At 46.2% G+C, this 25319-nt stretch overlaps 1 protein-coding gene across 8 annotated transcripts in view; it reads left to right on the forward strand.

Annotated features, from left to right (window-relative positions):
- The window catches only part of LOC140198299 (tenascin-X-like), a 225612-nt gene that overhangs the window by 25615 nt on the left and 174678 nt on the right, over positions 1 to 25319 (forward strand). Inside the window, exon 1 of one of the 8 annotated variants that reach the window (XM_072259365.1) lies at positions 16808 to 16915. The exons of the other annotated variants lie outside the window; for them this stretch is intronic. The gene's annotated coding sequence lies outside the window, so the exon portion shown is untranslated. Of the gene's footprint in view, positions 1 to 16807; positions 16916 to 25319 lie in introns of those variants that run through there. 8 annotated transcript variants of the gene reach the window in all.

Below are 25319 nucleotides of genomic sequence, written 5' to 3' on the forward strand. Positions count from 1 at the left end.
AGAACTTTATTCCCTGGTGCAAAGGAGAATGAGTGGTGATTTGACAAAATTATAGATAGGGTAAATGCAACAGGCTTTTCCTACGGATATTGGGTGAGACTATGCTGAAGTTCATAGGGTAAGGGTGAAAGGTGAGTTATTTATGGAGATCCTCAGGGGACACTCTTCACTCAGAGGGTGGTGAGAGTGTTTAAGACAAGTTTGGATAGGTACATCGAAAGAAAATGAATCTCAGGGTAGCATGTGGTGACATTTATGTACTTGGTTAATACATCTACTTTCAACTACTGCACGGTTGGGTTTTGGACGGCTATGCGGCCATCATTAGCCAGGCCAGTACTCATTGCCAATACTAATTGCCCTTAAGAAAGTGATAGTGTGACACGGTCTTGGACTACTGTGGTCCACATTGTCTGCACCATGATGCTGTAAGACTGGGTTCCAGCAATATTGAAGTAACAGCCAATGCCCTCAGACCGATAGAGATGCACGTCAACTTCAGGAGAAACGTGTCTCCTGTCCAACCAGCCACCCATCATCAACAACTCTGCAGCCAGCACTGTTTCGTTGTTCAGGCTCCTGGGTATCAGTATTGATGGAGCCTCCGGTCTGCGAATCTTGGCAAGGCCCCTGGAGCTGGAAGCCAAAGAATATGGACTGTCTTGGAGGATTGCCCATGGCTGGGAAGCACAACCAGGGCGAGTTTTGCTGCTGTTGTTTTGTTGCTTATCGTGTTCTGTGCTGTTCTCCCAAACGTTGTGGGCAGGCTGTGTTGGCATCGGAATGTGTGACAGCCTCTGGCACGTCCTCGGGCATGTTGCATGACACATTTCACAGTATGTTTCAATGTACTTGGATGAATAAAGTCCATTCCTCAATCTCATTTCACAGGACCTCATGTAGGAGGACCATTAACTAAAAAGTCCCGGCAGAGGAAGCTCCTCTTGCAGCAGTTGGTAAATTTCCACCTTCCCCAGAACATACTGGTGTGATTCTACACCCCCATCACAGAGAGCATCCTCACGTCAGCCATTAAGGTCTGGTTTGCGTGCAGCATCCACTGACAATGTACGAGAACCTCAGTGAGCTGTCAGGTCAGCAGGAAAGATGGACATCTACCATCACTGCGGGTCTTGTATGTGTCCGGGCAGGAAAAGCCATCGTGGGCACGACCAACGCAGCAAACGGCCATTTCCAAAAGCTCCCTTCTGGAAAGCGCTATAGGGCTATCGAAACATAAACCCGACACCATGTTAAAAGTTTCTTCGGCCGAGCAGTTAATCTGATCAACTATTCTAGTTAGCCTCCACCCCCTCTATCTGCTACCCTGATCACTGGACCGCACTATAAAGACTGTTTCTCATCTTGTTTCCAATGTAAATACATGCTGATATTTATGTACCTATGCACATTTTATTCAACATCCATACTTTAACCTCAAACTTTATTTTTATATGATCTTTATTCTTTATAATTGTTGAATGTTATTGTTTTTTGTTGCATGCCCCACCCTAACCAACACATTCTAATACATGGCAAATACAGTCCATCCTTGATTCTTGAGGGGGGAGAAATCTCACTGAATCCTATCGAATATTGAAAGGCCAAGAGTGGATGTGGAGAGGATGTTTCCTATAGTGGGGGATTCTGGGACCAGAGGGCACAGACAGAGTGGATGTGGAGAGGATGTTTCCTATAGTGGGGGAGTCTAGGACCAGAGGGCACAGATAGGGTGGATGTGGAGAGAATTGTTTCCTATAGTGGGGGAGTCTAGGACCAGAGGGCACAGATAGAGTGGATGTGGAGAGAATTGCTTCCTATAGTGGGGGAGCCTAGGACCAGAGGACACAGATTGAGTGGATGTGGAGAGGATGTTTCCTATAGTGGGGGAGTCTAGGACCAGAGGACACAGATAGAGTGGATGTGGAGAGAATTGTTTCCTATAGTGGGGGAATCTAGGTCCAGAGGGCACAGATAGAGTGGATGTGGAGAGAATTGTTTCCTATAGTGGGGGAGTCTAGGACTAGAGGGCACAGTATCAGAATAGAAGGATGTCCCTTTACATAGAAAATAGAAACACAGAAAATAGGTGCAGGAGTAGGCCATTCGGCTCTTCGAGCCTGCACTGCCATTTATTATGATCATGGCTGGTCATCCAACTCAGAACACTGCCCCAGCCTTCCCTCCATACCCCCTGATCCCCGTAGCCACAAGGGCCATATCTAACTCCCTCTTAAATATAGCCAATGAACTGGCCTCAACTGTTTCCTGTGGCAGAGAATTCCACAGATTCACCACTCTCTGTGTGAAGAAGTTTTTCCTAATCTCGGTCCTAAAAGGCTTCCCCTCTATCCTCAAACTGTGACCCCTCGTTCTGGACTTCCCCAACATCGGGAACAATCTTCCTGCATCTAGCCTGTCCAATCCCTTTAGGATCTTATACGTTTCAATCAGATCCCCCCTCAATCTTCTAAATTCCAACAAGTACAAGCCCAGTTCATCCAGTCTTTCTTCATATGAAAGTCCTGCCATCCCAGGAATCAATCTGGTGAACCTTCTCTGTACTCCCTCTATGGCAGGGATGTCTTTCCACAGATTAGGGGACCAAAACTGCACACAATACTCCAGGTGTGGTCTCACCAAGGCCTTGTACAACTGCAGTAGTACCTCCCTGCTCCTGTACTCAAATCCTCTCGCTATAAATGCCAGCATACCATTCGCCTTTTTCACCGCCTGCTGTACCTGCATGCCCACTTTCAATGACTGGTGTATAATGACACCCAGGTCTCGTTGCACCTCCCCTTTTCCTAATCGGCCACCATTCAGATAATAATCTGTTTTCCTATTTTTGCCACCAAAGTGGATAACTTCACATTTATCCACATTAAATTGCATCTGCCATGAATTTGCCCACTCACCCAACCTATCCAAGTCACCCTGCATCCTCTTAGCATCCTCCTCACAGCTAACACTGCCACCCAGCTTCGTGTCATCCGCAAACTTGGAGATGCTGCATTTAATTCCCTCATCCTAGTCATTAATATATATTGTAAACAACTGGGGTCCCAGCACTGAGCCTTGCGGTACCCCACTAGTCACCGCCTGCCATTCTGAAAAGGTCCCGTTTATTCCCACTCTTTGCTTCCTGTCTGCTAACCAACTCTCCACCCACACCAATACCTTACCCCCAATACCGTGTGCTTTAAGTTTGCACACTAATCTCCTGTGTGGGACCTTGTCAAAAGCCTTCTGAAAATCCAAATATACCACATCCACTGGTTGTCCCCTATCCACTCTACTAGTTACATCCTCAAAAAATTCTATGAGATTCGTCAGACATGATTTTCCTTTCACAAATCCATGCTGACTTTGTCCGATCATTTCACCGCTTTCCAAATGTGCTGTTATCACATCTTTGATAACTGACTCCAGCAATTTCCCCACCACCGACGTTAGGCTAACCGGTCTATAATTCCCCGGTTTCTCTCTCCCTCCTTTTTTAAAAAGTGGAGTTACATTAGCCACCCTCCAATCCTCAGGAACTAGTCCAGAATCTAACGAATTTTGAAAAACTATCACTAATGCATCCACTACTTCTTGGGCTACTTCCTTAAGCACCCTGGGATGCAGACCATCTGGCCCTGGGGATTTATCTGCCTTCAATCCCTTCAATTTACCTAACACCACTTCCCTACTAACATGTATTTCGCTCAGTTCCTCCATCTCACTGGACCCTCTGTCCCCTACTATTTCTGGAAGATTATTTATGTCCTCCTTTAGAACAAAGATGAGGAGGGATTTCTTTAGCCAGGGCGTGATGAATCTGTGAACTTTATTGCCTCAGATGTTTGTGGATACCGAGTCATTTGGTATATTTAAAATGGAAGTTGATGGATTCTTGGCTAATCAGGACATCAAAGGTTACAGGGAGAAGGCAGGAGAATGGGGTTGAGAAGATTGTGGAATGGTAGAGTAGAATTGATGAGCCAAATGCCCCTATTCTACTCCCATGTCTCATGGTCTGATGAAGGGAAGCCTGCGGGAGGCCCTCATGGAATTGACATTGTTGGTAGGGGTGCTGGTTTGGGCAGTTTTATCAGAGTTATCCACAGTGCATGTTGTAGATGGTACCACGGCCTGCAGAACGTACGTGAAGCAGACGATTAAATATTTGGAAATTAGAATTGTTAATTACAAGGGGAACTTAGAGAAGATAGTTGGGTGATATTTTATCACATTGACAAACTCCAGAGCAATTTGATTGAGGTACTTGGTTTGCAGATTATACAGAGATAGGTAGAGGGGAAGGTAGTTTTGAGGAAGCAGAGAGTATGCAGAATGACTTATACTGATGAAGAGAATGGGCAAAGAAGCGACAAATGGAATATAGTGTTGGGAAGTGTATGGGCATGCACTTCAGTTAAGGAATAGCTGCACAGACTATTTTCTAAAGGGGAGCAAATTTAGAGTCCAGAGGCGTATCCTAAGGTTACCCAAAGGTTAACTTGCAGGTTGAGTCAGTGATAAAGAAGGCAAATGCAATGTTAGCATTCGTTTTCAGAGGACTAGAATACAAAAGCAAGGATGTAATGATGAGGCTTTTTATAAGACACTGGTGAGGTATCACTTAGAGCATTGTGAGCAGTTTGGGGACCCTTATCTAAGAAAGGATGTGCTGGCACTGAATAGGGTCCAGAGGAGTTTCATGAGAACGATTCCAGGAATGGAAAGGTTAACATATGAGGGGCACTTGATGGCTCTGGGAGTTTAGAAGAACGGGGGGGGGGGGTGAATCTCATTGAAACTTATTGAACATTGAAAGGACAAGAGAGAGTCAATGTGGAGAGGATGTTTGCAGTAATGGGGGGACTAAGACCAGAGGACACAGGCTTAGATTAGAAAGATGCCCCTTTAGAACAGAGATGAGAAGCACCCACAAACCACGATCACAATTTACTATGTGATGAGAAGGAATTTCTTCAGCCAAAGTTTAGTGAATCTGGAATTCATTGCCACAGATGGCTTTGGAGGCCAAGTCATTTGGTATATTTAAAACGGAGGGTGATAAGATTCCTGATTATTAATGATACCAAAGGTGATAGGGAGAAGGCAGGAGAAAAGGGGTTGAGAGAGATGATAAATCAGACATGATGGAATAGCAGAGCAGACTCGATGGGCTGAATGGCCTAATTCAGTTCCTGTGCCTCATGGCCTTAAGATCTTGTCAATTCATGTGGCAGCTCAGAGAGATCTGTGGATGTGAACCCCAAGCTCCCTCTGTTCCTCCACACTGCAAAGAATGCTGCTATTATCCCCACACTGACCTTCAAGGTTGACCTTCTAAACTGAGCTCATGATGTTCTGATGCCAGCAGCCATTGTTCAGCTGCCAAGACTGATACTAGCTTCAATTTTGCAGCCTATTCGAGTTTGGCTCTGGGACCAGACGTGGAGCTAAATTCATTCCTGATTGCATTGTATGAAGCGATAGAATAGTTAGTTTGTCTTGAAATTCAGCTTCTGCAAAACACCTCCTTCAGAGAAATGATTGTACGCTACTTCAGTTCTTTGTCACTTCACTGAAAAAGCATCAATTTACTCCAGTCTACGTGGTGTAGCGGTTACTGTAATGTTTCACAGCACCAGAAATCGCTGATCGGTGTTCAGTTCCTGCCGCATCTGTAGGGAGGTTGTACACTCCCTCCGTGACTGCATGGGTTTCCTGCAGGTGCTCCGATTTCCTCTCACTTTGCAAGTGCGCACGGTTTAGGGTTGGTAAGTTGTGATCACGGTACGTGGGTGGTGGAAGAGTGGCAGCGCTCCCAGGCTGCCCCAGCACATCCTCAGACGACGTTGGCTGTTGACATACCAACACATTTCACTGTATGTCTTGATGTATAAGAACAAACAAAGCTCTGCTCTACTACCTTTATCACCCGTTAAATCACCTGTCCAGAATTGTCCACTGTTTACTCCACTCCATTGATGCTGCCTGATTTGCTGAATTCCTCCAGCATTTTGTGTGCGTTACTTTGCATTTCCAGCATCTGCAGAATCTCTTGTGCTTATCTGTCCAGAGAAAGGAATTCAGCAAAATTATTAGTTATCCTTGACTTCAAAATCTAAATCAATATGATCTTCCACCTCATTGTTTACCTACATGTTGCCCTTGTGCCTTATTCTGCATTGTTAGATCTGTTAATATTGATCCAAAGCTTCTTCAGAGTGAGACATAAAACGTGGTAGATGCAGCCTTCTCGACGTTTATTGCCATCTGTCGGTACGCGCTGTGTATAGAGTGCAACCAAGCGAAACAGCAATCTGCCACACCACTCTGCACCCACAAAGCATACATCAGAGCGCATAAAACAAAATATCATCGTCAGTTAATAAAACATAATTCAAAATGCATGTGTAGTGCACAGCACAGTAAAGAGCTGGCTGTCCTTATGACGAGGCTGCGGGGGTGGCAGGGTATTCATTAGTCTCACAGCCTGAGGGAAGAACTCTACCCAGTCTGGCAGTCCTAGTCCTGATGCTCTGTACCTCCTTCCCGATGGGTCTGGGTCAGAGAGATTGTGGGACGGGTGGGTGAGGATCCTCAACAATGCTTCAGGCATTTTGTCTGCAACGCAGCCGGTAAATGTCACAAGCAGGGGGGGTGGGAGACCCCAGTGACTCTCTCTGTAGTTTGTACTGTCCAATCTTGCAGCTTCCATACCAGAATCGGAATCAGAATCCTGTTTATTATTACCAGCATGTGTCATGAAATTTGTTAATTTAGCAGCAACAGTTCAATGTAATACATGATATAGAAGAAAAATAAATAAATAATTTGCAGTATATGTGTAATGAATAGATTAAAACTTGTGCAGAAACAGAAGTAACATATGTTAAAAAAGTGAGGCAGTGTTCACGGGTTCAATGTCCATTTAGGAATCGGATGGCAGAGGGGAAGAAGCTGTTCCTGAATCGCTGAGTGTGTGCCTTCAGGCTTCTGTACCTCCTCCCTGATGGTAACAGTGAGAAAAGGGCATGCCCTGGGTGCTGGAGGTCCTTAATAATGGACACTGCCTTTCTGAGACACCGCTCCCTGAAGATGTCCTGGGTACTTTGTAGGCTAGTACCCAAGATGGAGCCAACTAAATTTACAACCTTCTGCAGCATCTTTCAGTCCTGCAGTAGCACCTCCCCCTCCACCTCCCAATACCAGACAGTGATACAGTTCGTCAGAATGCTCTCCACTGTACATCTCTAGAAGTTTGAGTGCTTTAGTAGACAAATCAAATTTCTTCAAACTCCTAATAAAGTATAGCCACTGTCTTGCCTTCTTTATAGCTGCATCAATATGTTGAAACCAGGTTAGATCCTCAGAGATCTTGAGACCCAGGAACTTGAAACTGCTCACTCTCTCCACTTCTGATTCCTCTATGCGGATTGGTATGTGTTCCTTCGTCCTACCCTTCCTGAAGTCCACAATCAACTCTCTCGTCTTACTGATGTTGAGTGCCTATCACGCAGCACCAATCAGAAACCCACCAAGTTAATCCTAGCCTAATCACAGGAGGGCAATTTACAATCACCAATTAACCTACTAGGCTTAGGATATTTCAGGTAGATAGAGCCAAGGAGATGAGTGTCTCATCTCTACCCTTTGCCAGCGATATCGAGCCCCTTGTCTAAGAAAAATGTCCTCAAAGATCCAGAGAAGGTTCATGGGAATGATCCCAGAAATGAAAGAAAGCATTTGATAACTCTGGGCCTCTACTCTCTGGAGTTTATAAGAATGAGGGGGATCTCATTTAACACCTTGGCCTCAATGCCTCCTTGTGCAATTGAATCCTTGATTTCCTCATTTGCATGCCCCCGTCAGTTTTGCATTGGCAACATCTAGTCCTCCACAATATCCATCAGTACAGGTGCACCACAAGGCTGTGAGCTTAGCCCCTGCTCTACTCGCTTTACACTTATAACTGTGCAGCAAAGCACAGCTCCAACACCATCTTTAAGTCTGCTGATGGCACCACTGTTATAGGCCGAATCAAAGGAGCTGACAAAACTGCAGATAGGAGGGAGACTTGCAAACCTGTCTGGGTGGTACAACAGCAAGAAGCTTTCACTCAGCATCAGCAAGACGAAGGAGCGGATCATTGACTTCGAGAGGAGGATTCCGGAGGTCCATCAGCCAGTCCTTATCGGGTGAGAGGGCCAGTAATTTTAAACTCCCCAACGTTAACATCTCAGAGGGCCTGTCTTGGGCCCAACACGCAAGTGCAATTATGAAGAAAGCACGGCAGTGCCTCTACCTCCTTGGGAGTTTGCAAATAATCAGCATTACATCTAAAACTTTGACAAACTTCTATAGGTGTGCAGTTGGGAGTATAATTGATTGGCTGGTATGGAAAGACCAATGCCCAAAAATGGAATCTCCTACAAGAAGTAGTGGATACAGCCCAGTCCATAACAGGTAAAACCCTCCCCTACCACTGAGCACATCTACGTGGAGCATTGCCCCAGGAAAGCAGCATCCATCATCAGGGAATCCCACCACTCAGCCCATGCTCTCTTCTCACTGCTGCCACCAGGAAGAAGGTACAGAAGCCTCAGGACCCACGCCCCCAGATTCAGAGACAATTATTACCTCTCAACCATCAGGCCGTTGAACCAAAGGGAATAACTTTAGTTATGTTCATCTGCCTCATCACTGAAATATTCCCACAACCTATGAACTCACTTTTAAAGACTCTTACATAGAACATAGAATAGTACAGCACAGTACAGGCCCTTCGGCCCACAATGTTGTGCCGACCCTCAAACCCTGCCTTCCATATAACCCCCCACCTTAAATTCCTCCATATACCTGTCTAGTAGTCTCTTAAACTTCACTAGCGTATCTGCCTCCACCACTGACTCAGGCAGTGCATTCCACGCACCAACCACTCTCTGAGTAAAAAAACCTTCCTCTAATATCCCCCTTGAACTTCCCACGCCTTACCTTAAAGCCATTTCCTCTTGTATTGAGCAGTGGTGCCCTGGGGAAGAGGCTCTGGCTATCCACTCTGTGTATTCCTCTTAATATCTTGTACACCTCTATCATGTCTCCTCTCATCCTCCTTCTCTTCAAAGACTAAAGCCCTAGCTCCCTTAATCTCTGATCATAATGAATACTCTCTAAACCAGGCAGCATCCTGGTAAATCTCCTCTGTACCCTTTCCAATGCTTCCACATCCTTCCTATAGTGAGGCGACCAGAACTGGACACAGTACTCCAAGAGTGGCCTAACCAGAGTTTTATAGAGCTGCATCATTACCTCGCGACTCTTAAACTCTATCCCTCAACTTATGAAAGCTAACACCCCATAAGCTTTCTTAACTACCCTATCTACCTGTGAGGCAACTTTCAGGGATCTGTGGACATCTACCTCTTTATCTCATGTTCTCATACTTATTGCTTATTTATTATTAATTCTTTTCTTTTGGTATTTACACAGTTTGTTGTTTTTTGCACACTGGTTGTCCACCCTGTTGAATGTGGTCTTTCATTGATTCTATTACGGTTATTGGATTTATTGAGTATGCCCACAAGAAAATGAATCTTGGGATTGTATATGGTGTCATGTATGTACTTTGATAAATTTACCTTGGACTTTAATTTGAAACCTATTGAGTATTCTGTTGAAGGCCAAGATAGAGTGGACATGGACAGGATGTTTCCTATATAGAGGGAGTCTAAGACCAGAGGGCACAGATAGAGTGGGTGTGGAGAGGATGTTTCCTATAGTGGGGGAGTCTAGGACCAGAGGGCACAGATAGAGTGGATGTGGAGAGGATGTTTCCTATAGTGGGGGAGTCTAGGACCAGAGGGCACAGATAGAGTGGATGTGGAGAGGATGTTTCCTATAGTGGGGGAGTCTAAGACCAGAGGGCACAGATAGAGTGGATGTGGAGAGGATATTTCCTATAGTGGGGGAGTCTAGGACCAGAGGGTACAGATAGAGTGGGTGTGGAGAGGATGTTTCCTATAGTGGGGGAGTCTAGGACCAGAAGGCACAGATAGAGTGGATGTGGAGAGGATGTTTCCTATAGTGGGGGAGTCTAGGACCAGAGGGCACAGATAGAGTGGATGTGGAGAGGATGTTTCCTATAGTGGGGGAGTCTAGGACCAGAGGGCACAGGTAGAGTGGACGTGGAGAGGATGTTTCCTATAGTGGGGGAGTCTAGGACCTGAGGGCACAGGCTTAGAATAGAAGGATGTCTCTTTACAACAGAGATAAGGAGGAATTTCTTTAGCCAAATGGCGGCAAATACATTGTCACAAATGGCTGCGGAGGCCGCGTCGTTGGGTATATTTCAGGCAGAAGTTGACAGGTTCTTGATTAGTGAGGGCATCAAAGGAACAGTAATGGGGGGAAGGCACCAGAATAGGTTAAATCAGCCACGGTCAAATTGTAGAGCAGACTGAATGGACTCAATGGCCTAATTCTGCTCCTGTGTCCCATGGTGTTATGTTGTCTTTGGCCACCTTCTTCTGGGCAGGGGGCAACAAAATGGACCCCACTCCTTCCCAGTGTGCACCATGAGGATTTTGTCCTGAGTTCCCTGGCCTGGCTGCCTGATAATCCAGGTGCTTGGCACCAGAGAATTTTGCCACCTGACTTGTGCTGTAACCTGCTTCAATTCTGTTCTCTGTTGAGCGGTTTGCAGAATGCAGCAGCGGTGAGCTATGGTACTGGTCTGGGAATGCAGAATCTGAATCGTTAACTCAGCACAGCAGCAGGGGAACTTAAATCACAAACACAAGAGATTCTGCAGATGCTGTAAATCCAAAACCACACACACACAATGCTGGAGGTCAGGCAGCATCTGCGGAAACAAGCGAACAGTCAACGTTTTGGGCTGAATCACTTCATCAGGAGTGGAAAGGAAGGGAGACGAACCAGGATAGAAGGGTGGGGAGGGAGGGGAAGGTGTACAGGCTAGAAGGTGATAGGTGACGTCAGGTGGGTGGGGGGATGAAGTAAGGAGCTGGGAGATGATTGGCGGAAGAGGTAAAGGGCTGAAGAAGAAGGCATCTGATAGGAGACAGGAGTGGACGAATGGGAGAAAGGGAAGATGGGCAGGTGAGAAGAGAAGGGGTGAGAGGGGAACCAGAATAGGGAATGGGGAAAGGGGTGGGGGAGAAATTATGGAAAAATCAATGTTTATGCCATCAGGTTGGAGGCTATCCAGACAGAATATAAGGTTTTGCTCCTCCAACCTGAGCGTGTACACATCGTAGCAGTAGAGGAGGCCGTGGCCCGACATGTCAGAATGGGAATGGGAGGGGGAGGGAACGTCGACTCAGACCATGAGAGGCCTGGGTCGGGCATTTTCATGCCTTACAAGGAGCAGATTGGAAGTCTGTGTGGGGCGCCACTCCTCGCACAGACACTAGAGCAATGTGTGGTTAAGTGCCTTGCTCATGGACACAAACACGCTGCCACAGCTAAGGCTCGAACTAACGACCTTCAGATCACTAGATGAGCACCTTAACCACTTAGCCACATGGGAAGTTCAACTGAAGTGGGTGGCCACTGAGAAATCTTCCCTTTTACGGTGGACAGAGCTAAGGTGCTCGACAACAATCTCACTGATGGAGAGGAGAATGCACTAGAAACAGTAGATGACTTGTAGCTGAAGTTTCTTGGCCCAAAGCATATAAAGCTTATTCCTCTCCGTAGGTACTGCCTGACTTGTGGAGTTCCTCCAGTACAATGTGTGTATCTCTGTTAATCCAGGTGTGTGGCACCAGAGAATTACGATACCTAATCTGTGCCATTATTCTGTTCTCTGTTAAGCAGTTTCCAAAAAAACACTCATTCCTTAAATTAACTTCTTATCTTTATTACCTTTGGGACTTGAGAAACTAGGTTATAGGAGAAGGTTGAATAGGTTTTCCCTTGAGTTTAGGGAAAGTTTAGGGTGGCATATTATCAAAGTGTGTATGTGCTACCATTCATTTTTTTGCAGGCATTTACAGGATTTTTTTAAAGTAGAATAGAATGAATGAAAATATATACACCAGCAAAGACTGACAACCAACCAATGTGCAACAGAAGATAAAATGTGCAAATAACTAAAATATAATCCCAAGAAGATGAATTGTAGTCATTGAAAATGAGTCTGAAGGTTGTTCGGAGCTGCGGTGAGTGAAGTTACCCATGCAGTTCGGGAGCCTGATGGGTGTAGAATAATAACTGTTCCTGAGCCCGGCATGAGAGACCTGAGCCTCCTGTACCTCCTGCCCGATGACGCAGTGAGAAGGGGGCGTTGGTCTGGGTGGTGCTTTCTTCTGGCAGTGGCCCGCGAAAGTGTGCTCAGTGGTCGGGGGGCGGTGGACTGGGACATTGTTGTTTCCATACCAGGCCGTGGTGCTGAGGGTCGAGCACGCCAAATGTGGGTGAGTCACTCTGCTCAAGATTCGAGATCGTTTAATGTCATTTCCAGTACACACGTGAAAAGGAGAACAAGATCATTGTTACTCAGGATCTGATGCAGCACAAAAAAAAACTCACAATAAGATAAAGAAAACAATTATAAAAAACACAATAAATATAAATACATAAGATGGCTTACATACATGGATTGATTGTATGTCCATAACGTGAGGCTAGGCTAGGCACAGGGGTATCTGTACGTAAGGTGACTGACAGGACATGATCAAGTAGTAGAGGCGCTCGTACAGTTTCAGCTCTCTAGGTCATAGGTAGTTAGGCCAGCAGGAATGCTGTGTGAACTCCATAACCCAACATCGCAGCCCTGCTGGTTCCTCTTGGTCTCACCTTGGGGACTCATAATCACAGTAACAGATTGTCAGTTGTGGAAAAACATGAGAACACAGAACACTGTTTGGAGCTGCACAGCTGACTGGCTCTCTGGGGACCTTGACCTAGAACCTGACTTTCTCTGAGCCAGGGAGAGATATCTACTTGGAAATCACTGCCTCGTCTGTACTAGCTCAAAGGAGAGACTTCCTTACAGTTTGTTAAGTCGGCCAACTGTGCATCTGGAATCAGCAGGGTACAGAACATAAAACACAGAGCATTACTGCACAGTACAGGACTTTCGTTTGCTAATCCTTTAAATTACTCCAAGATCAAGCTAAAGCTTCTCTCCCACATGACCCTCCATTTTCCTATCACCCATGTGCCAATCTATGAGTCTCTTAAATGTCCCTAATGTACCTGCCTGTACCACTACCCCTGGCAGGGCGTTCTACTTAACCACCACTCTCTGTATAAAACACCTACCTCTGATGTACTCTCTATACTTTCCTCCGGTCATCTGAAAATTATGTCCCCTCATGTTAGCCATTCCCACCCTGAGTAAAAGGCACTGGCTATCCACTCAATCTATTCCTCTTGTACACCCAATCAAGTCACCTCTCATCCTCCTTCGCTCCAAAGAGAAAACCCCTAGCTCGCTATACCAATCCTCTAATCCAGGCAGCCCTCAGGTAAATCCCCTCTGCACCCTCGCTAGAGTTTCACATCCTTCCTATAATAAGGTAACCAGAATTGAACACGATACCGTGCCCCCCCCACCCCCGGTAAACTCTGCAGTCTGAGATTCCAGTACTGTGGACTTCTCCTTGTGGACCTGTAGGGAAGTAAATGGAAAATCTGCAACCTGACCCCTATGATGTTGGTGAAGTTGTCTCCACCCACTCCAAAAAGGGGTTCTGACCAGCCTATGCTCGGCCTCTTGCTGTCCCAGAACCCCTGTGACTGAGGCTGCGTTCCACTGTTACGTACCTGTGGAAGAGGGTGGTGAATCATGGAAACCATTGCTTGCGGACAAGTCATTGGGTATATTTATGACAGAGGCTGATGGGTTCCTGATTAATCAGGGTGTCAAAGATGATGGGAGAAGGTGGGAAAATGAAGTGGAGAAGGATATTAAATCAGCCGTGATGGAATGGTGGAGCAGACTCGATGGGCTGAATGGCCTAATTCTGCTCCTATGTCTTGTGGTCTTATGGTCTCATGGAATGCTTCAAGATGGGCTCTCTGGTTTATTTGTGAGAAAGACTGCGGGGAGGCTGCATGGCCTCGATCATAGCAAGGACTAGGTCTCAAGCTGCATGGCCTCGATCATAGCAAGGACTAGGTCTCAAGCTGCATGGCCTCGATCATAGCAAGGACTAGGTCTCAAGCTGCATGGCCTCGAAAGACTAGGTCTCAAATCTGTGGTGTTGCCTGCTTGTAGTCATCCAGGAGAGAGGCATTGAAGTTGTTGTGGCACTGACCCTCGACAGAAAACAAGCTCTATTGTGTTTGACTGCAGACGCTGCAACATTCATGGACTTAGGGACTTGGACTATATTTTTTGTGTGACTGTATGTGCTTTCTGTTGTGTATGACTGTTGATGCTATGTTTTGCACTTTGGCCCCATAAATTTAATTGGGGAAAGGCAAATTATGAGGCTATAAGGCTAGAAATTGCGGGTGTGAATTGAGATGATGTTTTTGCAGGGAAATGTACTATGGACATGTGGTCGATGTTTAGAGATCTCTTGCGGGACGCAAGGGATAAATTTGTCCCGGTGAGGAAGATAAAGAATGGTAGGGTGAAGGAACCATGGGTGACAAGCGAGGTGGAAAATCTAGTCAGGTGGAAGAAGGCAGCATACATGAGGTTTAGGAAGCAAGGATCAGATGGGTCTATTGAGGAATATAGGGAAGCAAGAAAGGAGCTTAAGAAGGGGCTGAGAAGAGCAAGAAGGGGGCATGAGAAGGCCTTGGCGAGTAGGGTAAAGGAAAACCCCAAGGCATTCTTCAACTATGTGAAGAAAAAAAGGATGACAGGAGTGAACGAAGGACCGATTAGAGATAAAGGTGGGAAGATGTGCCTGGAGGCTGCGGAAGTGAGCGAGGTCCTCAATAAATACTTCTCTTCGGTATTCACCAATGAGAGGGAACTTGAAGATGGTGAGGACAATATGAGTGAGGTTGATGTTCTGGAGATGTTGATATTAAGCAGAGGAGGTGTTAAAATACATTAGGACAGATAAGTCCCGGGGGTCTGATGGACTATTCCCCAGGCTGCTCCACGAGGCGAGAGAAGAGATTGTTGAGCCTCTGGCTAGGATCTTTATGTCCTCATTGTCCACAGGAATGGTACCGGAGGATTGGAGAGAGGCGAATGTTGTTCCCTTGTTCGAAAAAAGTAGTAGGGATAGTCCGGGTAATTATAGACCAGTGAGCCTTACGTCTGTGGTGGGAAAGCTGTTGGAAAAGATTCTTAGAGATAGGATCTATAGGCATTTAGAGAATCATGGTCTGATCAGGGACAGTCAGCATGGCTTTGTAAAGGGCAGATCGTGTCTAACAAGCCTAATAGAGTTCTTTGAGGAGGTGACCAAGCATATAGATGAGGGTAGTTCAGTAGATGTGATCTATATGGATTTTAGTAAGGCATTTGACAAGGTTCCACACGGTAGGCTTATTCAGAAAGTTAGAAGGCATGGGATCCAGGGAAGTTTGGCCAGGTGGATTCAGAATTGGCTTGCTTGCAGAAGGCAGAGGGTGGTGGTGGAGGGAGTACATTCAGATTGGAGGATTGTGACTAGTGGTGTCCCACAAGGATCTGTTCTGGGACCTCTACTTTTCGTGATTTTTATTAACGACCTGGATGTGGGGGTAGAAGGGTGGGTTGGCAAGTCTGCAGACGACACAAAGGTTGGTGGTGTTGTAGGTAGTGTAGAGGATTGTCAAGGATTGCAGAGAGACATTGATAGAATGCAGAAGTGGGCTGAGAAGTGGCAGGTGGAGTTCAACCCGGAGAAGTGTGAGGTGGTACACTTTGGAAGGACAAACTCCAAGGCAGAGTACAAAGTAAATGGCAGGATACTTGGTAGTGTGGAGGAGCAGAGGGATCTCGGGGTACATGTCCACAGATCCCTGAAAGTTGCTTCACAGGTGGATAGGGTAGTTAAGAAAGCTTATGGGGTGTTAGCTTTCATAAGTCGAGGGATAGAGTTTAAGAGTCGCGATGTAATGATGCAGCTCTATAAAACTCTGGTTAGGCCACACTTGGAGTACTGTGTCCAGTTCTGGTCACCTCACTATAGGAAGGATGTGGAAGCATTGGAAAGGGTACAGAGGAGATTTACCAGGATGCTGCCTGGTTTAGAGAGTATGCATTATGATCAGAGATTAAGGGAGCTAGGGCTTTACTAGTTGGAGAGAAGGAGGATGAGAGGAGACATGATAGAGGTGTACAAGATAATAAGAGGAATAGATAGAGTGGATAGCCAGCGTCTCTTCCCCAGGGCACCACTGCTCAATACAAGAGGACATGGCTTTAAGGTAAGGGGTGGGAAGTTCAAGGGGGATATTAGAGGAAGGTTTTTTCACTCAGAGAGTGGTTGGTGCGTGGAATGCACTGCCTGAGTCAGTGGTGGAGGCAGATACACTATTGAAGTTTAAGAGACCGCTTATATGGGAGGCAGGGTTTGAGGGTCAGCACAACATTGTGGGCCGAAGAGCCTGTACTGTGCTGTACTATTCTATGTTCTATGTTCTATAAGAACATTGTTTTGTTTGGCTTTATTCATGGGTATTCAAATTTCAAAGTACCGTTATTATCAAGGTTTGTATACCATATACGACTTGAGATTTCTCACCTTACAGGCAGCCACAAAACAAAGAAATCCAATAGAACCCATTTCAAAAGAAGACCGTCAAACACCCAATGCGCAGAAAATAAAACAAATCATCCATACAATAAAAGTAAGCAAATAACATTCAGAACGGAAGTTCACAGAAGTGAGTCCACGGCCGCGAAGCCAGTCATCACTGCAGCTGATCCAGGATCCCGTAAGTTGCAGTCCACAGCCTCAGTTCAGCGCAGAGACGAGTGAGCCTCGTGGTGCAGGTATTCATGTGTGGTTGAATGACAATTAAACTTGAACCTGAATGAGCTCCTGGGGTATCATCCAAGTGGATTTTCTATTGGCCTGGCTCCTCCCCAGCTCCTGATCTCTCATCTCACACCAGATAATTCCCACTGTTCTCCCTGCATCCAAACTGCATGATCTCAGTCCTGGATGTGAAGATGAGATCATAGTATTTGGTAAACAGATTAAAGTAAGAGCTCAAGGCAGCTCTGCACTTGATGAAAAGTCATTGTGAGCAGTTACTTTAGTCTGTTTACCACATCTGTGTGGGGAACCTGAGGGGGAACTTAGAGCGTGGTGAGAGTGTGGAACGAGCTGCCAGTGGGAGTGGTGGATGCAGGTTTGATTTCAACATTTAAGAGAAGTTTGATTAGGTATGTGGATGGGAGGGGCTGGAGGGCTACGGTCCTGGTGTGAGTCAATGGGACTAGGAAAAGTATCATTTCAGCACAGACCAGATGGGCCAAAGTGCTTGTTCTGTCCTATTGTGCTCTATGACTCTATGAGAAAGATCATTTTTGTGTTGATTTATTTATGTTTTATTTAAATTCAGTCAGAGTAAATGTTATCACTATCTCAAAAGCATGGGAAGGCCTGTGATTTCTGTAAGGGGGAGTTTCTGTAACCCAACCACCCCACCACAACGTGGGGGGTTAGTTATACTTTTTCACTCTAAGCCTGTTTTCAACTAGTTACTTATCAACTTTCTGCTGAAACAGTGGTTACCGAGTCTGCAGCTGGTAAACCACCCCCCGCCCCCTGTGGAACATGAAAAGGAGGTTTCCTGCAAAGGAAAGCACTGTTTCCTCGCAGCCTGGAGCCTGGCTGGCCTGAAACATTGGAACTTTGCAGAGTCAGATTGGGTTTTGCAGTGTGGAAACAGGCTACTCGGCCCTTCCATCATGCCTGTTGCCTGGCAACCTCCTCTCACGTCCTCCATTTGCCCTAAATGGCTCCACTTGGTTCTTTAAGGTGGGGGGAGGGTAGTGGGGTAAACTCCTACTACGTATTAAATGCTCCCAGTGACTTGAGTGCCAAATAATCTCCGTCAGCCAAGTCCAGCTCCTGACCTTCGCAACTGGTTTAGCTACAAAGCCCAGTGGAACCATTTCTACTGACAGGAGAGCGGGCAAAAGCAGGTTACTCTTGCCTTAAAACCAGTCGCTTTGGGCAGATGGGGCTCGTCAGCCGTGGTTGGCAGCAAATCTAGGGGAAGGAAAACTCCGATCTCAAACCTCCGCTGATCTGTGGCTGTACCCACTCATGGGGAAGGCTTCGGAGTAAAGTCAGGGGAAAAGTCGGGAGCTGGAGTCCCTCAGGCAGTCCTACACTGGGTTCAAGGCTGACTCCTGTGACACCGCTGATGCCAAACTGTAACACTCGCTGCCATTCCTTTGGATTCATCACCTGTGTGGAGAGGGGAAGCCTGTTACACAGACATACCATACTGCCCTGGATTACATATCATGTCGAAAGCTGGGATACAATATCTATGGTCAATCCTGACCAACAGCGGACCTCAAAAAGGCTCCACTAAGCAGCAAGTTCCTCTCCCAATATCACTCAGGTAGCAGTCAGTGTCAAAGTCAAAGCAAATTTATTATCAAACTACAAATACACTCGGAGGCCACTTTAGCAGGTACACTGACCTGTACACCTGCTCGTTAATGCAGATGTCTAATCAGCCGATCATGTGGCAGCAACTCAATGCATAAAAGCATGCAGACATGGTCAAGAGGTTCAGTTGTTGTTCAGATCAAACATCAGAATTGGGGGGGGAAGAAACTTGGCCCCAAGTGACTCCCACCATGGAACTATACATTGGAATGAGTTTAAGGTTGCGGACTCAGTTCAGTGTTCAGGAGAGTGAAGTTATCCGCTCTTCACCATCAGGAGCCTGACAGTTGTGGGTAATAACTGGTCCTGATCCTGGTGGTCTGGGACCTGAGGCTCCTGTACCTCCTGCCCAATGGTAGTAGCGAGAAGAGAGCATGTCCTGGATGGTGGGGATCCTTGATTTTGGGTGCCGCCTTCTGGTGACAGTGCTCCTTGTAGATGAGCTCAATGGTGGAGAGGGCTTTACCTCTGATGGACTGGCACACTTTCATTCCCTTGAACCTTATTTAGAGATACAACAAGGTAACAGACTCTTCTGGAACAGCGAGCCAGCACTGCCCAATTTCATCTATGTGACCAATTAACCCTCTCCTAACTAGCAACTCCTCACATTCCATCTGGGTAGCCTCCAACCTGATGACATGGACATCAATTTCTACATCTGGTAATTTTTTCCCTCCCCTTCCCTCTTCATTTCCCCTCTCTGGTCTCTCACCTTTTCTCCTCACCTGCCTATCACTCCCTCCTTCTGCCGTGATCCCCCCCCCCCCCACCGCTTCTCTTTCTCCTATCAGATTCCTTCTTCTCCAGCCTTTTAGCTTTCCCACCCACCTGGCTTCACCTATCACCTTCCAGCTAGTCCTCTTTATAGACAATAGACAATAGGTGCAGGAGTAGGCCATTCGGCCCTTCAAACCAGCACAGCCATTCACTGTGATCATGGCTGATCATCCGCAATCAGTATCCAGTTCCTGCCTTATCCCCATAACCTTTGATTCCGCTATCTTTAAGAGCTCTATCCATCTCTTTCTTGAAAGCATCCAGAGACTTGGCCTCCACAGCCTTCTGGGGCAGAGCATTCCACATATCCACCACTCTCAGGGTGAAAAAGTTTTTCCTCAACTCCGTTCTAAATGGCCTACCCCTAATTCTTAAACTGTGGCCTTTGGTTCTGGACTCACCCATCAGCGGGAACATGCTTCCTGCCTCCAGCGTGTCCAATCCCTTAATAATCTTGTATGTTTCAATAAGATCCCCTCTCAGCCTTCTAAATTCCACTTTTGTTTTATTCCAGCATCCCCCTCCCCTTTCTAGTCCCGATGAAGGGTCTCGGCCCAAATCCTCGACTGTTTATTCATTTCCATAGATGCTGCCTGACCCGCTGTTTGCGTGTGTGTGTGAGAGAGTGTGTTGCTCTGGATTTCCAGCACCTGCAGACCTTCTCGTGTTGAAAACCTACTAATCCGTACGTCTTTGTACTGTGAGAGAAAAACTGGAGTACTCGGAGCAACCCCACGGGGAATAAAGTACAAACTCCCTCCAGACGGCGGCGGGAGCCGAGCCCGAGACGCTACGCTATCGTGCCGCCGCCAAAGTTTTAGTCCGACTGACATTAGTGAACAAGTTCATAGCTTCCCAACCACCTACGAATAAGGTAGTTAAAGTTTACAAGGATAGGCCTAATTCCAGCGGTACTATAAGGTATGCGAGGAGGTGAAGTGTTTGTAAGATACCTCAGAAAAATATTACAAGAATAGGCAGGGTTTACAGGGAGCCGAAGGGGTGGGAGTCATTACCCCATTGGGATAGATGAGTTAGTTTTTTTTGGTCTATCTTCGGCAGAGGTGATCATCAGGAATTTTAGTCCCTGGGCTGCTCAAAACAGATGCGCTGGCTCCGGCGCTTCCCCGAGGGGCGTGACGCTCTCCTCACGCCGGCCCCCGGCAGCAGGCAGATGCTTTCAATTACAACGCTGACCACGGCCAGCCTGACCCCCCCCCCCCCACCCCCTCACTCTTCCTCCAGCTGTGCCAAAAACACCATCAGCGGCATACTTTCCATTCCTGTCGCCTGCCGCCTGCCACATTGCACCATTCCCAAAGTATTTCAAAGCTGGCTCCGACCGGGGCAGCGCAGACCGTATTTACCGTACTCGGCCAACCTTGAGATCAGAAAACAAGCAAAGCTGTTTCCTCGGACCCATATTCCTGCATACCAGGGTGTTCTGGCTGCGGTGAAATGTGGTCCTTTTCAAATTTCAAGATTGTTTAATCCCATTTGTACTACAAAAGTGTAAGGAGAATTATTACTCCGGATCCGGTGCAGCGCAAAAAAACCCTGAAAAGATAAAGAATACAATAATAATTAAAACACACAATAAATATAAATACATGGGATAGCTGAAATGCATTCATTGATTGTATGGCCATAAAGTGGCGCTGAGCTGTACATCAGGTGACTGTTGGGAAATAATAAAGTATTGGTGGAGTTAGTGGGTGGAGGTGTTGGGGAAAGTAATTGTTTTCGAGTCTGGTGGTCCTGGCGTGGATGCTACGTAACCTCCTCCCTGATGGGAGTGGGATATGAGCAGGGTGGGTGGGATCCTTCATGATGTTACTGGCCCTTTTCCAGCACCTTCTGGATATATGTCCTTGGCGCCAGTGCTGGGCATTTTGAATTCCCACTGTCCAGCCTTCCTGTTCGCCGCAGCGCTGTTGCTGTACCAAGCGGTGAAGCAGTCTGTTCGGGATGCTCTCCAGTGGGAGCATGGACGTGCGAAGTCCAGCTCTCTTCAGCCTCCTCGGAAAGTGCAGGTACTTCTGTCTGGCAGATCTGATCTTTCTTAAAAAGTGAAAGATCCAACTGTCAGGCCAATGTGGCTACTCAGAGTCGGAGAGATGAGACAACCAGTAATCATTCATCTGCGTATGTGAACGGATACATGCAGTGCAGAGTATCTGGACTCGATACATCCAGTACGAAGTGGAAGCATTAATGCTCAGGAATGGAAAAGTCTTTTCTTCCCCAAACCCACAAACGTTTATTCACACAAAAATACATGACATACAAACAGCAAGTATGTGAACAAATTCAAATTGAAATATGATTATTACCGTCTATAAAGCATTCAATTCCTTTGGGGGCGGCAGCAATGGAAACGTCTCTTCACTCATCTCAATTCTGAACTTACTCCACAACCTGCAGGCTCACTTTCAAGGATTTGACAACTCAGTATTGTTTCTTGTAAATTTGCATGAATAATCTTTTGAACAGAGGTTGTTTGCCGGCACAGACACTGCCTGGCCGCGAAGTAACTGAAATGCTGTCGCGCATATCGCCTTTGTAGCAGCACAGCTGGAATTTTCTTCTACATCACAAAGTGCCGGCAGTTTTCAGGCCGTGTAAAAATTTCCTGCTCAGAGCAATTGTTGATCTGTACAGCTGTAAAACGAATAGAGAAAGCCCATTGTCAGTCTTTGCTTATGTATTTCTTTTCATTAATTCTATTGTATTTCTTTATTTTGCTTCAAGTGTCAGCAAGAGAATGTACCTCAGGATAGTATATGGAGACATGTACATACTCTGATCATAAATTTACTTTGAACTTTGAAATTAATAATCTATCAATCACCCACCAAGTGTTTCCCTCTCCCTTCCCTCTTCGATTTCCCACTCTGGCATCTTCCCTCTGCTCTTCACCTGCCTGTCACACTCCACCTCCTTCCCTTCCTCCTATGGTCCACCCTCCTCTCCTCTCCTATCACATTCTTTCCTCTCCCCGTGACCACGTGGGTTTCCTCCGGGTACTCTGGGTTCCTCCCACTGTCCAAACATGTAAGTTGGTGCCGGAAGTCCGATGACGCTTGTGGGCTGCCCCCAGCATATCGTCGAACTGTGCTGGTCGTTAGTGATTTCACATATGTTTCAAAATTTCAATGTACATAAAACGACTTCTTTCTGCTGTGACGCCATGTGCTGGTGAAGGCCAGTCTGTATTCCCCTCCCTGGCTCAGTGAAGCAATATGGTTACCTGTGTTCAATTCTGGGGGAGTAGAATCTGCAATACAGGGCAGGGGTGAGCCATAAATGCACAAACCAGAAGTGAGAGGTGCACTGGCATACCCTACCACAATATTGTCTTTTCTGCAACCGTTGGACCCATCAAACACAGTGTACACATGCGCAGACACGGATTTATTTTTAGTTATTTTATTGAGAGGTACTCCATTGTAACAAGCTTTTATTGCCCAACAAGCCCATACTAACCAACTACAACCATGGGCCCAATTAACCTACTAACCTGTACATTTTAGGAATGTGGGAGAAAGCCAGAGCACCCAGAGGAAACCCACACGGTTGCGGAGAGAAAGTACAAACTCCTTACAGACAGCGATGGGAATTGAATTGCGAACTGTTGTTGCTGGTGCTACAAAGCGTACTCTAATCGCTGCACTCATCATCATTATCAGGTGCTTTGACTGCCATGGCCCACACATTCCTATTTCGGGTCAAGTGGATCAATTCATTGGTATTCATTTCCAGTTCTCTGGCTGCTGTCTCCATCATCATTTGTCTTTGTCTTTCTCTTGCTTTCTTCCCCTCAATCTTTCCCATAATTCCCATGCATTCTAACTCCTCTTTCCTAGTCACATGTCCAATGAAGTTACGTTGCCTTTTCATGATCTCATACATTATTTCTCTTTTTGTGTTTGCTCTGTTCATGACATCCTCGTTAGATATTCATTTCGTCCATGATATTCTTTGCATCCTCCTCAAAAACCACATCTCTGCTGCTAAAATTCATTTCCTCATGTTACAAGGTATTGTCGGACATTCAGAGCCATATAACATACCTGGATAAACGTAACATTTCAGTACTTTGAGGCGGGTTGTCATGCCTAGTTTAGTATTGGTCAGTATACTCTTCATGCTCGTAAATCTCCGGAGGGGAAGGCCCCAAGTCCTCCATTTTGCTTGTTGCTCAGCGGCCGAAGCGGGGGTCGAAGCACTTGGCAGAAATGGTGCTTGGTGTCGGAGGGCTGGTCGGAGGCTTGAAGTTTTCAGACAGACTCAGAGTCGGCTGCGGTCGGGTGCTTCCAATGCATTGGCAAGTTTGCAGCACTTCCGTCTGCGTGAGATGATGGGGCTATTGGGACTTGAGACTTTTTTTTTACCGTGCCCATGGTCTGCTCTTTATCAAATTACAGTATTGCTTTGCACTGTTGTAACTATATGTTATAATTATGTGGTTTTGTCAGTTTTAGTCTTGGTTTGTCCTGTGTTTCTGTGATATCTTTCTGGAGGAACATTGTATCATTTTTTAATGCATGCATTTCTAAATGACAATAAACGAGGACTGACTGTCCTCATAATCTAATCTAAAAAAGGTGTCTTTTGCCATCCCTATTCTTCTTTTGATGTCCAACTCACACCTGCCATCTGATGTCACCCAGCTTCCTAAGTAGCAAAAGTTCTCTACTTGTTTTATGTCTCCCCCGTTTATTCTCAGCCTGCAGATGGGATTCTCCTTCTTTTTGGATATCACCAAACTGCTGCACTCCTGAATTTATTGGAAAGTGGATGTGCAGATGAAGTGCTTGGCAACTCCCTCAAAGTAAAAGGTCGACTGTTCAGAGAGGAAGGAAGAGGTTTCCTCACCCAGAGGGTGGAGGGTCTCTGGAATTCTCCGCCCAACCAAGAGGATTGTACGGAGAGTCGGTGACTGGGTAGATTCAAGACACAAGATGAAATCAGTTTTTGGTTTGTGAAAAGGATGAGGGGTTTGTGTAGAGTCATCACATCAGTAATGATGTTTTTATACAGTGCAGAAAGCACAGGGGGAGAAATAGCCAGGATCTCCCTTTTTAAAGTACACACACACACACACACACACACACACACACACACACACACACACACACACACACTCACACACTCTCACACGCACACACACACATACACTCACACACGCGCGCACACACACACACACACACGCACATACACACACACACACACTCACACGCACACACGCGCGCACACACTCTCACACGCACACACGCACACACACACACACGCACACACACGCACACACACGCACACACACACGCTTGGAAACCATTCTGAGTGCCAATTTATTCGTTCCTGCATTTCAAAACTATGATCGAGCAAGTTAAAGTTACACTCAGAGTATTTTGTCATAATTCACGTGCGTTTCCACTTAAGATTTAAAACCGATTGCACAATATCTTAATCATGTCTATAAACACAGGCTCCAGATGTTTTCTGACCTCCTTGTGACCAGATGTGCATCTGGTGCTGGACAATCTGACAGCAGTTGCTTGTGCCAGTCTGTTAGATAATTGGCCGAGTTTCAGATATTTTTATTAAATGCTGAATATGAAATGAAGGAAGTTGTGAACGACGCATTTAGACTCCTGAACACAAAAGATTCTGCAGCTGTTGGAAATCCAGAGCTACACACACAAAATGCTGGAGGAATTTAGCAAGCCAGGCAGCATCTATGGCAAAGAGTAAACAGTCGATGTTTCGGGCCAAGACCCTTCATCAGGACTGTAAAGGAAGGGAAAGGCACAAGAACAAAAAAAGTTGGGGGGAGTGGAAGGAGGAGAAAGAGGACTGGTTTGAAGGTGATAGTTGACACTGGTGGGTAGGGGAGGTAAAGGGCTGGGGAAGAAGGAATCTGATAAGAGAGGAAAGGGAGGAAGAAGGGGAACCACAGGGAGGTGATAGGCAGGTGAGGAGAAA

Source organism: Mobula birostris, chromosome 5 (assembly GCF_030028105.1).
Source record: "Mobula birostris isolate sMobBir1 chromosome 5, sMobBir1.hap1, whole genome shotgun sequence".
Taxonomy (NCBI): Eukaryota; Metazoa; Chordata; class Chondrichthyes; order Myliobatiformes; family Myliobatidae; genus Mobula; species Mobula birostris.